Consider the following 18,648-nt stretch of genomic DNA (forward strand, 5'->3'; position numbering starts at 1 on the left):
TCCATGGTCTCTTGACTGTTGCTTTGGGCCTGTGGCAGCACAGTGTTTCATGATGGGAGTGTGTTGCAGAGGAGGCCTGACTACCTGCAGTGGTTGGGGAGCAGAGACAAAAGAGGAGAGAGTCTTGGTTCCTAATATGCCTTCTGAGGCATACCCCCAATGACCTAACTTCCTTCCTCAAGGCCAGTCCCTAAAAGGTTCCACTGCCTCCCCAAAGCACCGTGGTTAGGGGTCAAGCCTTCAGCTCCTGAGCATTTGAGAGATAGTCAGGGTCTAAACAGCATCAAGCATACAAAGCTGCACAAAGATGCCAGCGAATCCACAGAGATAGACATAAAATGCCCTTCTTGGCTTCAGCCCTTCTTCACACCCACAATTCTTTGTTATTTCAGTAGACGGCTCCATTTTTCTTTGTCAAAACCCATCTGTAGATCCTCTCTAATGTCTCATATAAATTTTACAATTTTACAATTACGCTTCTTCCTTCAGAATACATCCAGCGTCTCACTTAACTTCCTCTACCACAATCTGCATTGTCTTGTTTGGATTATTACAGTAACCCAGGAACTGTTGTATTCTCACCACTGAAGCCCACATATACCTATGAAAAGGGAAATAAGGTCATACCACACTGTATTCAGTGTTTCCCATGGCTTCCCAACACAAGATAAAAACAAAAGCCCTTTTACTGTAGCTTTTAGGTCCTCTTCATTACCTGACGTCACAGACTGCCCACTCAGCTTTGTGTTCCTACAAAACACCACACAAGGTCCCAACCTCATATTCTTTACAGGTGCTGTTTCCTCTTCTTTGAACACTTTTCCATGAAGGCTTGGTCTCTCCATCCGTGCTCAAATACCACCTTTCAGTCTTCCACTTATCACCCTATTTATTGTTTTTGTTTTTTTTTTTGAGACAGTCTTCCTATGTAGTTCAGGCTGACTTTGCACTAAATATATAGGCCAAGTTGGCCTTGAACTCTCCCAGCAAACCTCCTTCCTCAGCCTCCCAAGTGCTGGGTTTACAGGTGTGCCCCGTTATGCCCAGCATGCCCACCCTATTTTAAATCATATTGATATTGCCCTTTCCCAAAATTTCTTACTTCTTGGTATTTTCTCTCTAACCTTTACTACAATCTAATGGATGATTTGTTTAACATATTTGTGTTTCTCTTTGTGCTAAAACAAGACTCATAAGAACAGGAATTTATGTTCCATTTTGTATCCCCATTGTTATAAATAGTGCCTACCATATTTAAAATGACTCTCTGTAAGTATCTGTCGAATGAATGAATCAATATGTGCACACAGGAGAATGTGTATGTGTGTACATAAACATGTATTTATATACTGAATGACAAAAATAAATAAAAAGTGAACTTCTCAGTATTTGTCCAGTAATTGTATTTAAGAGAAGAATTTAATGTATGGAATACTAAACATCTCACCTCTACCAGCCACTGGAAAGAAAAGATAGCATCTCTCAACATTATAAAAACTTTTAAAGTAATTGATTTCCAGTAATTGATAAATGCCCAAACTTTCAAATCATTTACTTAAGGAAATCAGAGTCTTAACAGATTACAGATACCTCTATAACTGTGTTTCTGTCACTGAAATTTTATTTTTATTGACTGAATCAAAGATTAAGCAGTGTCACAGACTGCTGGGAATTCCCATTATTTATAACTCACCCTCTGTTTCCTACCAGCTCATGAAATGCTTTCATGATTACCACACATGCCTTCCAGGCGCCCACTCTTCCCTCCGCAATCTTCCTGACTCTCAAAATTGTCTTCTGTTATTAATTTTGCTTAAGGCTAAAGGACTACTCTTGTTTACTTAATATCTGAAGATGTCCAAGAAAATGTGCATGAGAAAATTAAGAATGTTGAAAACAATTGACTTAGCTAACCTAGAGGAGTGACTTTCAAAATATTGCCTTGTTGGGGCCGGTGATATAGCTCAGTGGTGCCGCCGCCTGCCTCACAAATGCAAGGTCCCCAGTTCAATCCCCAGTACCAAAAAACAAAAAAATGTTGTCTTGTGATCCCTGGATCCTTGTGACCTTGGGAGAGGGTCTTCGAGGGGCAAATTATTTCCATAATTATACTAAGTTTCTAGTTGCCTTGTTCAGGTGCATTTTCAGATACACAGTGGCGTTTTCCAGAGGTTACCTGATGTACAGTGTAGAAAAGATTAGATGTAGAAGCAGGTATGAGAATTTGAAGTGACTTGCAAAATGTAAAATAAAGCCATTGTTTTCATTCAGTCATCTTTGTTTTGAAGTCATTTATCATTGCTTATATATTTACATTAATTCCCGAGTCTATTATTTCTTTTTCTTTCTTTCTTTCTTTCTGGTACTTAGAATCAAACTCAGGTCCTTGTGCTTGCCAGGCAGGCACGGTGCCACTGAGCTAAACCCCCTGCACTTGAGTCTGTTATTTCTAGATGAACTAATATTTCAAACACTTTCCGGTTTTAATTTCTCATTTAGTAAATATTAACATACAAATAAAAGAACTTTGCAGTCTTTTGTACTTTTTCAAGATTTTTAAATGGGTTCTGAGATCAACAAATTGGGGCTATTTCATGTACCAACTCTAAGCTAGATTTCTTTCTGTATACCAGCAATCATTTGCTAGGTATATACCTAAATTTTTCATATGTCTGGAAACAAAACAAACCAGATCAAGGAATGAATCAATGATTACAGGTAGCAGATGAACAGAAAACCAAAACAGGGTTTTGGGAAGCAAACTTGCATTTTCACTGAAGATTTTGCTACCGTCCTATCATTTGATGTTACTCATCTTATAGTAATCAAATAATACATGCTTTTTAAAGCAAAACTCCTTTAGAAAACAGTATACTGTACAATTTTGCTTTTTTTGTGGCTAAGTATGATCACTGGTGTCTTCTTTTTTACTAGTTCTGAATTTCCTACTCTAGCCCCAGAACCTAAAACTGAATTACAACAATGTATGCCCAGGAATCAGTACAATTTAAAACAGTTCCTGGGTCAACTTATATAGTTTGTACTGCCAAACTTGGTGTCATGGTTTGGATCAAAAATGTCTCCCAGGGAAAGAGGAAGACTACTCCACTGCTGGTAGCAATGTAGACTGGTACAACCACTGTGGAAATCAGTATGGAGATACCTCATTTGACCCAGCTATTCCCCTGCTGGGTATCTTTCCCAAATAATCAAAAGAATTATACCACAGTGATATATGTGCACCCATGTTCATAGCAGCACAATTTGTAATAGCTAAAACTTGGAAGCACCCCAATTGCCCATCAACTGGAGACTGGATAAAGAGTCGGTTTTTTATAAAATGGAGTACTACTCAGCCATAAAGAACAAGAAACTAGAGACATTTATAGCTAAATGGATGCACATTGAGGCGATACTCCTAAGTGAAATAAATGGGCCACACGTGTAAATACCAAATACTTTCTCTAGTGTGAGAAACTGAAAGTGTAAATAAGGACTAAAAGGTAAAATAGATAATGTGAAATAGGAAGAAGGGGAAAAGGGGAAGGGGAAGTAGGAGGGGTAGGGGAAAGGAAAGAAGGGAATGGAATTAATATGAGAAAATGAAAAATGGAAACAAAATCTTTGTAAATAGGGAGGGATGGAGGGGTTAAAGGGAGGGCAGGGGAATGGGGAAAAAATAAGAACCTAGAGAGATTATGTAAAGGTGCAAATTTCCAATGATAAATGTCATTATATTGTATACCTACCGTACCAATAAAATTAATTTTTTAAAAAATGCCCCCCAAAATGCTCATGCATTCAGAACTGGGGCGTCATGGAATGTGCTGTTGGGAGTTGGAGAACAGTTGGAAGAAGTAGATCACTGTGTATGTGTCATTGAAGGGCTCTTTTCTGTGGCTCATCTCTTTTCTCTGCTTCCTGGCTGCCATGAAGTGAGCAGTTGTGCTCTGCCACACCCTTCCACCCTGATATTTCTGCCTTGGAGCCAGCTAACCATGGACTGAAACCACGGAATCCATAAGCCAAATCTGTCCTCTTTTAAGCTGTCTGTGTCATATACTTTGTCTCAACAACAGAAAGCTATCTAACTCAGATGTGAACAAGACTTCTTAATTATTTTCAATGTACAGGAAGTAATAGGCAAGAAAATTTTGGAAAACAGTATCTTTTGAGGGATGCTAGTTTTGAAACAGTATAATTTGTCTCATGTTCATTAAAGTATTTTTGAAGAAACGAAACTAGCAGGAATTTATTATTATAAAAATAATATGGGATTGGTAGAAGAATGCACCATCAGTGGGTTAACCTCATATAGTGTTTAGTGGAAGGAAGATAAAATTTTAACAATACTGCTTTCAACAAATAATTTTTGGGAAAAATTTGGAAGAAAAAGTGTATCAGAATATGTAACAATCCTGGACCCGCATTCCCAGATGGCAGCATTTGGTACTGAGGAGGGACAGTGCCCCTGGTTCTCTGCAGTTTGGCATGCTCATCCCACCACCTGTTTTATGCCAGCTGGCCTCATGTATTTAAAATGAATGGCTTTACTCCTGTACCCATGAGATTTAGAGTTCTAGGTAGGTTAAGAGTTAGAAAAGATGAAACTGTGAAATAAATGAGAAGAAAATACAGGTAACTAATGGAGTCTTGTGAACTGTCCTAAGCCAGTTTGCCTCTCTACAGCTCTTGGGTTGTTTATGCCAGTTAATAGTAAACTCCACAGCTTAGAGCTTAGAGCTGAGAACAAACTACTTCTCACAGCCTCTCTCCTAGGTTGTAAAAAGAACAATTCCAAGACCAGATTTCAGCCACATTTATAACCATTAGAAGACAGAACAATCTCAGTAGGTCAAGTCTTGGTACCTTCTCAAAGTGAACATGGTAGAGAGCTCCCTGGATTCTTAAATGCCTTTGACAGAAAAGTAGAAAGTATCTTTGAAATATTTTTTATTCATTAAGTTTATTGGTACATTTTAGGTATACAATATGATGACATTCATCATTGGGAATTTGTACCTTTACATGGTGTATCTTGGTTTTTGTTTTTTCCCTATTCCCCTGCCCTCCTTTCAACCCCTCCACCCTTCCCTATTTACAAAGACTTCGTTTCCATTTTTTCCTTATCTCATTTATTCCTTTCCCTTATTTCCCTTACCCTCCCACTCCCCCTTCCCCTTTGGACCTTTTCTTCCTATTTCATATTGTCTTTGAAATATTTTTATGCAGTGTATATATTTGAAATGCCATTAATTTTACCTGTAAAACCCCATTTCATCAACCAAATCCCGTTTATATCATTCATATACTGATTAATCAAAGTTCTGGTGAGAATCAGATTTAAATCAGCTACCGTACATGTGGTCTTTGCACTACATGCTGATGAATAGTACTTTGTATGGGGTTTCCTAACTAGGACAAAGATCATACAGCCTAACCCAAGTCGCCCATACACAATAGTGCACTGTCTGTAGCAAGGTTTTTAAAACAAATTAAAAGGCTTATAGGCACAAGGTCCTTGATACCACAAAAATACATAAAATTGAAATATAGATTCATTGCATTGGTCTTTTACAGGGAAATTACTTCCTTAAGCATAAAAGAAATGAGGAAAAGGATATGTTTGATACCATAAAATGGAAAGCTTCTATACATCAAAACCATTTTAAACAAATTAAAAGGGAAAGGAAGACATCAGAAAATATTAGTAGCACATATTTTCCAAGTGAAATATATTTTATTATATATAAGCACTATATATGACTTTCTGTTTTCTTCTTAATGTTTTTCTATGTTGATTTTTGTGCAAGAATGGCTAAGTTGATTTAAGTAAGTGTGTAGGGTACATATGTAGCTGTGGAAAAGGGCTTTTTGTCACTCCCCTGTTCTCATCTCGCTTCTGTGCTATGCTGCTATATTGCTGCTGATTCTCCAGAGTCACTATGCCGGCCACGGATTCTCTTCTGGTTGCCACTGGTGAAGGCTTATTCTGATCTTGAGCCAAGCAAACTGTTTCATCTGCAATCGAGATGAATTTATTCTGCTTGTCTTTCAGTATGAAAGGTGGGTTTGTTGTTGTTGTTGTTGTTGTTGTTGTTGCTATTCATACATCCACTACCCACTACTCGCTCAGAACTACCTCCTTGGACATCATTGGAATCTGCGCTGTAATGGATTCTGCTTCCTCCAGAAAGTAGCTTATGTTTCTTCATGGTTATTGTGACTTAAATAGTGGACAGTCTCAGCAATGCTACCGTCAAAGGCAGCTCTAGAATGACACCTTCGTGCCCACAAAATGCCTCCAACCTCAGAGAGTGAAGAAGCCTCTTGCTTATCAAAACATGAGCCCATCAGTCTGGGGATTTAGCTAAGTGGTTCCGCTGCCTGCCTCGCAAGCACAAGGTCCCAAGTTCGATTCCCGGTACCAAAAAAACAAAAACAAAAACATGACCCCATCTCATTTCTTTTTTTTTTTCCATCTCATTTCTTTGTCTACTGTGAACCACTTCCCAGAATAATTCATCTTAAGCGAATTCTTCCTTTAAAAGAAGAAGAAGGAGAAGGAGGAAGAGCATGGTCTTGTACCAACATTAGACTGGCAGTATAACCTTGCTGTACATTGGTGCTTTCCCCAAATATGTGCTATTCAGTCATACAGTGGGCATCTGTTCTTTCTGTATGCCAGAAATCCATTTCCCCTCCTTTTGAAATGGTGCCATGAATTGACATTGCGAAAACTCTTCCTTCATTATAGAAGATAGCCGTGAAACTGTTAATCAAGATGTCCTCATTTTTCCTAGCCAAGGAATGGACATGTGACCCAAGCTATACCAATCAGATGCTTTCTTCTCCTTAGCATTTGATGCTCCTATGGAATACACAAGAGTGGAAAAAGCGTTTGGTGCTGATTAATTCCTACTGACTATAACCGTCCATTAGTGTCTATTCTCCCCAGATATATTTTGTTTCCTGACCTTTAGACAGACTCTAGGATTATTCTGAAATCCTCCTCTACATTTCTTGGGCTTGTTACACTGGGTTGATTTCTGTTTCTTGTACCTAAGGAACCCTAATTGGATCTACCCATGGTTGAATTTTTACAAAAGTATGTTTTTTTCCCAAAATTTCCTGTTCCTGGCTTTCACCTACCTATCAGGATAGAAGCATAAATTGATCCTGCCATCTTACCTACCCTACCTATGTGGGCTACTATTCTCATGAGATACCGGGTACAGATAAGAGCAGACCACACCTGGAATGTGGACATTGAGGTCAAATGACTGTCTCCACTCATTCAAAACACAGTGGTTTTCTATTATATTTTATTGCCTCAACTCAAAGGCAATCTGATTCCTGATATAAAGAGAAGAGAATATAAAGTAAGGTTATATGAGGATTCACTTTGTCCTCATGTTGCCACCTGAAAAGAATCAGTCGGCCTTTACAGGTATAATCTGAGTTTTGAGGTGGGAAATTGAATTTACCTTTACATACTTCCTTGTTTTGAATTAGACTTCTTAGAAATGTCTCTTTAATTATACAGGCATACAGAAAAAATTTTCCTATTATTCTTGAAAAGCTATTTTCAAATTTGTATATTACATACTTTGTATTTCCATATGACTTTGAGGGTTATTTTGATATCCATGAAAAATTCTGTTTGGATTGAATTGGATTATACCAGATTGATAGATTAATTTGGCATAGAGATAACCAATAAAATACAGGATACTCAGTTTAATTTGAGGGTCAGATAAACAACAAATTGTACGGCATTCTTCAGTGTCTGATGAATATCAATTGTAGGGCACCAACCCACTCATGTATCTTGGGTACCTGTGAATTCTCAATACCATAAAATGACACAGTGTTTGCATGTAACCTATGTTCATCCTCAAGTACACTTCAAATCATGTGTAGAATGTTTATAATGCCTAGTTCTATGTGATTATTATTGTTTAGGAGACAATGACAAGAAAAAGTCTATCCATGTTCAGTACAGATGCAAGTATTGTGAACCTAACTACATTGGTAGGATCCATGGATGGGGAGCCTGTGAACATGGAAGCTGACTTTAGATCTGTCTTTATACAGAGACTAGGTTTCAGTGTTCATGTAGATATTTAATAGATGCATAAGTGTGTATCCTATGCTATAACTTAGTATAAGTGTTTCCCTTTGTATTTAGTATATCATTTTTTTCTATTTGCCAATAGGAATATATTTAGATAAATACATAAAATATTATAAAATCATTTTTAGTATATATTTGTCCCATATAATATTTGGGACATGTTGATACTGTAAAGATTTTCTTTATTTGCTTGAAGTTTAAATTTAAGTGGGTATTCTCTATTTTTTTATTTTCCAAACGGCAAATTTAATTTAGAAAGAAATGAAAGTTTTAAAATATTAAATCACCATGTACACAAACATATTATACTATACTTTCTTTTTAGGATTTATATCACTAAATCATTAAAGGTGTATATGTTGTTTGTTTTGTTAAGTTTATTTCTTGGTGACTTAAAAACTTTACAGTTATTGTGAATGCAGTCTGTTGCTATTGGAGAGAATCCTATTGATTTTTGTATAGAGATCATATAGTTAGCAATCTTGTTGAATTTATTAATTTGTGCACAAAGTATCTTGAATTTGTGTATTCACAGTAGTATCACCTAAGAATAAACTCATATTTTTTTCTAATTCATATCAATTTCATTTATTTTCATTATTTTTCTGCACATTCTAGCACCTCTAGTATAATGCTAAATATAACTGCTAGTAGCAGATATACTTGTCTTTTCCTTAATTTAGAAAGAATATATCTGTAATCTCACCAAAAATATTGATGGTCTTTAATAGATAGCTTTAATCAAGTTAATACTTTTCCATTTTTACCTTGCTTAGATTTATAATATCATATTTGGGTATGGAAGTATTAACAATGTCTTCTCTACTTATAGAGATCATCATAAGGTCTTTCTCTTCAAATTTGCTAGTGTGGCAAATTGCTGTAATGGATTTCCCAATAGAAAAGCTTTCTTTTGGTATGGATAGTCCCCACATAGTCATGGAGTACACCCCATGGGATATTCCCAACATAGTCATGTTACTTTCAGACATGGACACACACACACACACACACACACACACACACACACACGTGCACAGAGGCATTAGTGGTCTTCATTTGCTAATATTTTGTTTGAAGGGTTTATACTGCAGGTGACATCAGCTTATAATTTCCCTCTCTTACTGTATTTATGTCTGATTCTGGAGTGAAGGCTAAATTAGTGTCATAAAATGAGATCACAGGGAAATTTCTTCTTTCTTTATCCTTTAAAATACTTTGAGTGATTTTGGGTTGATCTTTTCCTTGAAACAGTAATTCTCATACCTCAGTATAAATCCTTATACATATTCATCAGCCTCACACTAGAGTTTCTAATTTGGTAGGGATGAACCAGAATGTTAGAATCTGCATGTTTAACAAGTTCTCAGGTGATGCTGGTGCTTTTGTTCTGAGGATGAGACTTTAAGAACCACCTTCAGGTTTGGTAAAATCCATTTATAAAATCTGATAAGTGTATGTGTTTTGTTAAGTAGGGAGTGGATTTTATACTATTCATTATCTTGATCTATTTTTGTTATCTTTGGCAAGTTATGTTCTCAAAGAAGTGACTATTTTGTCTGTTTAATTGAAATTAATAGTTATTCAGAAAATTCATTATAATGTTTTAAAATTTTACTGTGTTGTGCCTCCTATTTCTTTTATCATTATGTATCTGAGATTTCTCCAGAGTATGATGGTGCTGGCTATGCATCTCTTCCCAATGTAGTCAGTGACACTATGTTGCTAGATTAGAATCAGCAAGGATGGGCAGCTCCTTGGACGATGGACAGTCTTACCAAGAGGGCTCCATACCAGATATAAGAGATCACTGCTTCATCCAACCACTGGCTATTCCTGAGGAGGCCTTTCACAAGGAAATAGGAGAAAGAATCAACAAATGGAATTATATCAGACTAAAAAGCTTCTGAACAACAAAAGATTCGATCAGTAGAGTGAAAAGACAACCTACAGAATGGAAAAAAACTTTGCCAGCTAATCCTCAGACAGAGAACTAATATCCAGAATATACAAAGAACTCAAAAAAATTAAACCATCTAAAATTAAAGACCCAGCTAAGAAATGGGCTAGAGAAATGAACAGATACTTCACAGAGGAATAAATCAGATGGTCAACAAATATATGAAAAATGTTCAACATCCCTGGCCATTTAATGCAAATTAAAACAATGGTAAGATTCCACCTTACTCTGGAAAGGATGAGAATCATTAGGAAATCAAACAATAACAAATGCTGGTATGGCTGTGGTGAAAAAAGAACCTTCCTTGGAATGCAAACTAGCACAACTGTTATGGAAATCAGTATGAAGATCCCTCAAAGAACTGAAATTAGAAATTCCATACAACCCAGTTATCCCCCTGCTGCATATCTTCCCCAAAGAGCTTAAGTTATCATACTACAATGATACTTGCATAACAATGTTTATAGCAGCACATTCATAATAGCTAAATCCTGGAAGCAGCCATATACCCATCAACAGATGACTGAATAAATAAAATGTGTTATCTATATATAATGGAATACTACTCAGCTACAAAGAATGACAAATTTGAGACATTTGTAGGAAAACGAATGCACCTGGAAAACAAAATCTTGAGTGAAATACATCAGACCCACAAGCTTGAATACCATATGGTATCCCTCATTTGAGTGAGGCAAAGTACAAACAAAGAAAATGATCAAAGATAGTTAGAAAGGGACAAGAGGACAGATCTCATCCAATAGGGAAAAGGTCCAAGGAAACAAGGAGAGGGATGAGGAGGGGAAGAGGAAATAAGAAGAATAAAGATGGGCCACGTGCAGGGTCCTAATAACTCCAATCACTGTAAACTATATATGCCATAACATGTGCTAAGACAAATAGTATCAACAGGTATGAAAAAGGCGATTGAGGAACCAGAGGAGGAGGGGAGAGGGAGAGGGTAGGGGTAGGGGAAAAAAAAATTCAAGCTGTAATCTGTACATGTAACCACGCCCCAAGATGACTGTCAGATGCATGCTATAGAAACATGTGCTTATAAAATAAAATTTTAAAAACTAAAACAGACAACTCTTCACCAAGAAAATAATATGTTAGGAGCTACTGGCTCTGTACCATTTTAATAAAGGCTGAACAAATGTTAAAAAAAAATAAAAAGAATCAGCAAGGATGGGAATATCTGCACTATGATAATCAGAAACCTCTGCAACTAGAGACCTCATTCTCGCCAGAGAGACAGCTGGTTTACCAGCGTCTGTCTCTCTCTTCCGCTCATTTTCTCACTCCCTCTTGGTTCCTTCTTCCTTGTCCTTCATATTTGTTACAGATTTCTCTATTTTAACAATTTAAAAAAAATAATTGGTGTATTTTATGACATGTTTTATTTTTATATTAATTTATATTTACTCTCAGTTTTATTCTTTTCTTTTCTATTTCTAGAATTACCCTATTTTTAAAAGTTCTTCAGTGGATAATTAGCTTGTTAATACTTCATTCTTACTTTGTAATATATGTACATTAAGTCTTTATTTCCCCCTAAAAACTGCCTTAGCTACATTTTACAAATTTTCATAGAAGATAGTTTAATTGTAATTCATGATTATAATTAATAATTGCTGTCCATTATGATGTTTTTCTCTGACATCTACTACTGTGCTCTTTTAAATACCCAGATATTTATTAGTATGATCCTGACTTGTTTATTTTTAGGCTATCTTTTCATAATTTTATAGCAAAGTTTTATAGAATGTAGTCTATATATTTTTAATTTTTTGGCAACTGTTGAGACTATGTGATGACCCAGAATCTAGTCAACTTTTGAAAAGATCTCATTTGAACCTGAAAAGAATGTACATTTCCTGATTCCTCTCTAAGTTATTAATTTTGTTGTTCAAATCTTCTTAAAATTGTATGTGCTTTGGGCCAGAGATTTAGCTCAGTAGTGCCACTGCCTGCCTCACAAGTGCGAGAGTGCAAGGTCCCGAGTCTGATCCCTGGTACCGCCCCCCCCGCCCCAAAAACAACAACTGTATATGCCTTAACTGTCAGTTTCTAAGAGAGTCTGTTAAAATTTTCCAGTTTAGGTATTTTGTCACTCTTTGTTCTCATTTGTTTAAGAATCCCTGCCCTGACTGAAATATCTGGTTAAATACATCATGGGCCATCAGCGTCACTTTCTTTTTGTATCATGACTGAAATACATCACGGGCCAAAACATCAGCTTCACCTTCCTTTTGTATTATTGCTTTACTTCTATGTTTATGGTCTCTTGAGTTTTCTTGTCTATCTTTCAAGCTAAGAGTTGTATTAGCTATTTTTTTAAATTTCACGCAGCATGTTCTGTGTGTTTATACAGTCAGAGGGAAGCCATCTGTGCCCCTTAACTCAGCCTGTTTGCTTGTGTTCCCCTGTCCTTTCCAATACTGCTATTAACTTCTTCTTCATAAGATACAAATTTCAACTGTTATCTTTGTTAGTTCCTCTCATCTGTGTATTTCCTATTTTTCATCTGCCGTTCTCTTTTTCTGGTTTATTGGATTAGAACTCTTACTTTCTTGTGTTTTTTTTAACCTAATTTTATAAAACATATAAACTTTAGACATTTGATTTTTCTGTGAAGGAGAATTTAAGAAAGAATATATGTTTTGAGTATCATTTTCTTGGTTTCCATTTGCTGTCTTGTTCTATGTCAGTTCTTCATCTGGATTTGAAAAATTTGTTGAGGCTTTAGTTATATAAATTATGTATTCAAAACTTTTTCCACAATTTCTTCATATTGCTTTAAAAGGCCATGCAATTTCTGTAGAAATGAGTCAGTTTACAACTACTACATAAATCTTATTAACTAGGCTATCCATTTATACCCTATACCAGTGATGGCTAACCTTTTGGAGCTTTCAGTGATACAAACAGCCTGCAATGGGATGCATGCCATAGGTTTGCCACCACTGCCCTATACTCATGATTTTTATACACTTAACCATTCAAACACAAGGATGACACAGTGCATTTTCTACTCTTGTACACTGTGTTACATATATCACAGGTACAAATTTATAGTGCAGCATTGGCAAATAGTGAATGATAAGCCAAAAAGTGAGAATTATCCCTTAAAGCAACAAATACTGACAAGTAGATTTTTTTAAAACTATAAACTAAACATATCCCAGTTTAATATCATTGACTCTCTAGCCCATACTATTAGTGCAAAATAAGTTGGAAGCAATTTCTTTAGGGCTTCAAAACATAGGCAGAGTATAATCCTGTTAGTAAGTAACACTTGTCTTGTGGTATAGATAAGATAGCTCACATATTTTATGTTCTGATTTCATTGTGAAGTAAGCACTGGAAATAGTTTTGAGCAGAATAATTTTATGGTGAAGATAATTATAAAGAACAACCTATTTGGCGTTGATTGGCAAGAGATCTGAAACAGGGTTGGGATTAGAGCTACAAATATCAGATACATGGAATTTATTTTTATCTTGTCATATATGATGACAAGAGAGCTGCAAGACAGAATTTAGGAAAAAATGGGATCCATAGCCAAGAATAACAATACGTCTGGTCAGAATTGGCAGTTTCCAGAGTTTCAAAGTAAATCTTTTTAAAGTAAGTCATTTGTACATCTAGAAAATTCTCAGAGTTTCCTCGGGAATTTCTATTTGAAAAATAAATATAATAAATATGTAAAAGTATTTATGAGCAAATAAGTAGTTGTTTAAAAATATACTTTAAAATTTTTAATTAGATCTTTATTGAACTTGAATTAGTTGAAAATGATTTACAGCCACCCGATTTTACTCATATCAGTTGCCATTAAACAACTACTAAAAAACAAAAAAGAAACAAGTTAAAAATCTCTCCGACTTTGAACAACCAATGAATAGGATAGTGATCCAAAGAGAAGGGAAACAAACAAGGTAAACCCTCTGATTTTCTCGGCTTATTGATTAGAGGCAATTTTCACATTGCAGTACAGGTACGGCAGTCCAAAGTGAAACCTAGTGGTTGGTCTTGCTAAGTTGAAGAGGAAAGCAGTGAGTTTGCTGAGACGGAGAATTTGCTAGTGGGATTACCGAAAGAAAACTGCACAAAAAAGTAAGCTCCAGAGATTTCAGAGGAGTCCCTCAGGTCTTTAACTGAGAAGTGATACATACATGAGTGAGAGGGAGATGGCATGAAGATCACAGAGAGAACTATCCTAAGTAGGCAGAACAGTTCTTACAAATTATACAGGATTGGGAATTAAGTAAATGTGCAAAGATGAACTAATACAAAGTACATCAGATAGAATTCTCAGAAGGCTTTCATTGTAGTGGGGCTACTTTGATCCACAGTGGAGGCTGCTTTGGACACTGTTCTGATGACCCTGTCCTCCCTGGAAGTGAAGGACAGATCGCCTACCTCAATAGTGGATAAACACAGGATGTCTAAATTGGACAGAGAGATTGGCAGTGGTTTATTTGTTATGTATACTCCCCACTCAACAGTGGATACCATGTGCTAGGTAGGGACCCTGGGAAGCAGGTTTTATAATACCAGGATGATGGGGTGTCCTTTAGTACACATGGTAGGTTGTGAATGCCTTATTTGAAAATTTTTGTGGGCTGATGATGGGGTGATGCACATTAGGTTGAGGACCCGTGGAATACAGCTGGTCTAGCTTGTAGGGAAACCATCTAGCCTTTCATAATGACTGGAAGGATGGTGTATTTGAGGATGGCAGGGGAACTCACTGCCTAGGCTTTGGTGCCATGTGAGGATCAAAGACATTTAAGACAGAACTTGAAAGTTCACCTTTTACACTATAGATGCACTATAACAAAGTTTAAAAGAAGATTCCAAATTATAAATAACTTACTGATTATAAATAACTTACTGATTATGAAATTTACATATTACAAGTTGCATACCAGAACAAAATGTAACAAAATTTTAAGAAATATAAAAGAATAGATTGGTATAGTAACTATAATCCTCATTACCAATTAAAATTGGAATTAAAAATGTTCTGTGAACATGCAGAAAAATATGATCCACAAGTAGGAAAAAACTCTACTAATAGAAATTGATCCAGGGGAATGGGAAAAAACAAGAATTGAGATATATCATGTACAGGTACAAATTTCCTATGATGAATGTGATCATTATGTATATCTAAAATGTACCAATAACTTAAAGAATAGTGGTGATATAGTTAGCAATAATGTATAAATAGCTCTTAAAAATATGACCCACATGTTCAACAAGGAAGAATAAAACATGAAATTATAAAAAAATGGGAATAAAAGCACCCTACTTGAAACTTCTAGAGATGAAAATACAGTCATTGAAATGAAAAACATACTGTGTAGAATTAAAAACAAACTAGGCTGTTTGAAAGAAAAGAGTGGTGAATTTGCAGACATAATCATGCAAACTATTCCAGCCCAGCACAGAGAGAAAAAAATCATTTTAAAAAATATTCACCAGGAATCAATGTCCAGTATCACAGTCTCTTATTATATACATGTAGTTGAAATTCCAAAGGAAAAGTCTGAAGGCAGGAGTGTTATAAAAATATTTATAGAAATAAAGACTAAACATTTTCTAAATTTGATGAAAACTATAAACTCACTGATTCAGAAAGCTCAATAAAATCATTAAGAAAATATGCCAAATCACATTATAATCAAATTACAGAGAACCATAGAAAATCTGAATAACAGTGAGAAATGAAATCACATTACAAAGGAACATATTAAGAGTAACAGTAGACTTCTGTTAAGCCACAAAACAGTGGAATAACAGCTTCCTTACACTAAGAAAAAACATGGTCAACCTGTAATTCTTAAGTCAATAAAAATATGCTTTACATACCAAAACAAAATAAAACACTTTCAGACTAATGATGCTGAAATAATTCATTGCCAGAAAATATGCACAAGAAATATTAAAAGAAGCTTCTTCAGGCAGATGGAAAATGATATGAGAAGGAAATTTGGATTTAAACTAGGCAGTGAAAAGCACCTGAAAGAGTAAATAGATGGAAGACAGATAATCTTACTTTTAATTTATTTCTTAAATTCTTTAAAGCAACAAGTGTACAAAGAAAAATAATAACCATGTGTTGTGATGTTTGAAGTATCTGTAGAATAAAACATGACAAAATAGAAGAATTATGTGTATGACAAAGGACATGAGAGGAAAATGGATTTATGATTTTATAGTTCTTCAGTAATAAGTCAGCATAAGAATATTATTTGAAGGTGGACTATGGTGTTATTTATGTATATCATAAACTTACAGCAGTCACTAAACAATGAAATAAAAGGAGTGAGTAATACTGGTATGTCAATAGCAGGAATAAAATACAATACTACTGTATCCAAAGAAGGCAGACAAATGGAAAGAACTGCAGATGGGACTGTTGTGGTTTAAATATTGAGTCCCCTGAAGACCCATGTATTCAGGGCTTGGTCTCAAAGCAGCAGTGTTCGCAGATGGAGTAGATGGGGGTGACTAGATCATGAGGGAACTAAGGTTTGCTTAGAGGTGGAGTTTAGTCAGGGAAAGTGGGTCACAGGCATGTGTTTTTGAGGGATACATCTTTCCTCTGGCTCATTCCCACTCTCCCTGCTGTCTAATGGCCCTGAGAGGAGCAGCTTTCCTCTGTGCACCCTTCCACCATGACGTTTCTGCTTCTGAGCTGGCCGGCCATGGAACTGACTCCTCTGTAACTATGAGCCACAATGGACCTTTCTTCCTATAAGTTTTTTTTTTTTTAAATCAGGTATTTGGAGACAACTACAGAGAGCTAATAGCAGAATGGTTAGAAAGCAAATAGCAGGATTATGGATTTAAACTTAGTACATATTGATGATTTTATGAAATGTAAAATGACTCATACAATAATTCAAAAGCAGAGAAGGTCAGGTTGGGTTACTGAAAAGAAGATAGTTCAACTCTCTACTGTCTACAAGATACTGGATTTAAGTAGGAAGGAGGAGAAAAGTGAAAGCATGAGAAGAGATATACCGTGAGATAATATGTACCATGCAAAGGCTGATGAAAAGAATGGTTGGATGTCTTTCAGTTCTGGCTAAGATGAGGAAACCAGTATAGGATTCACCCATACATTTGAAAAAAATTAAAAATGTATAAATGTTAGGAAATATTTTTCAAAGTATTGTACAGTAAGTCCCCGACTTACGAACATTCGAGTTGCAGACTTTCACAGATAAGAACAGATCTCGCATCATGAATATCTGTAGATGCGAACAAATCACAGAAGTAGCTCATGGGTCCATCTTATTTTAAGGTAACTATAAAAATAAAAATAGTTTATTTACAGTTGTAATGTACCAACATTTTAAGATAACTGTAAAAGTAAAACTAGTTTACAGTGGTTTTGTATGTTTGGTTTTTTATGCCTTGCTCTGCACGTGTGTGTCAAGATTCACTTTGTTGGACTTATGAACTAATCCAATTTATGAATGTTCTCCTGGACTGGAGCTCATTTGTAAGTTGGGGGCTTGCTGTACATAAGAAAACAAGGAAAGTGATTTCTGAGAGATGAGAACAAAATGAAGTGGTCCTGTGATGCCCCCAACCCTGTCTTAGTTCAGTGCTTTGAGAGTTTCCAAGCCATGTAACAAGGAGAAATTGAAAGACATTAATTATAAAAGTTCACTCAAGAAAACATTAGGTAATGTGAATATCCCTACAACTATAAAATAAGTTGAAGTTGTAGTTATAAAACCTCCCACAAAGTTAACTCCAGGTACAGACAGACTGCATACATACTAAATGCTAACAAACTTTTTTATCAATCCCATACAGACTATTCCTTGTTCCCTGTTGAAACATCCTGAGGCTGGTTTTTATTGTCTGCTTTCCTATCAGTTTTTTTGTTCCAATTCTGACCAGAATTGTCCATAAAGCTCTGGCTGCTACATTCTAGGGCTTCTTTAGCCTGCGTTTCAAACCTTTCCAAACTCTTCCTACAAACTAGTTCCAAAGGCTTCTGAACCATATGATCCCACTTCTGTGGTAACAGTTTTCTACGTTCATCACATTTTCCAGTTACTGGACAAAAACTGACACTTGCAACTTAAAAGAGGACAAGTTTATTGAAGCTCATAGTTTCAGAGTTTTTGTCCGTGGCTGACTACTTCCACTGCAGGAAAAAAATTGACAGAGGGACATGGAGGGACAGATCTGCTCACTTCATGACATCAGAACTGAAGAACATCATCAGAGAGGAAAGGCCCAGGGTTCAGATATAGATTCCAGGTCATGCATTCAGAACCCACTCAGATTCACTCAGAAGTGTGCTTTACTCTGCCCTTAGGTGGCTCCCAAGCCAATCAAATGGAAATTAATTGTCACAAAGGGCTTTATCATAAGATTTGAATATCTAGTGTGAAATCCCCCTCTTGTATAATTATATGTGTACTTGCAGTGATTGAGTGGTAGAGTGAATAGAAAGATCATACACTCCTGATTCCTTCCCAGGAGCTAAACATTACAACCTTTCTGTGCTACTTTT

At 35.9% G+C, this 18,648-nt stretch overlaps 1 long non-coding RNA gene across 2 annotated transcripts in view; it reads left to right on the plus strand.

The window, feature by feature from the left end:
• The window catches only part of LOC110349467 (uncharacterized), a 102,683-nt gene that overhangs the window by 1,480 nt on the left and 82,555 nt on the right, over positions 1-18,648 (plus strand). The window lies entirely within an intron of this gene.

This window comes from Heterocephalus glaber, unplaced genomic scaffold (genome assembly GCF_053883595.1).
Source record: "Heterocephalus glaber isolate CG9 unplaced genomic scaffold, H.glaber_assembly_v1.0 deba00001550, whole genome shotgun sequence".
Classification (NCBI taxonomy): domain Eukaryota; kingdom Metazoa; phylum Chordata; class Mammalia; order Rodentia; family Bathyergidae; genus Heterocephalus; species Heterocephalus glaber.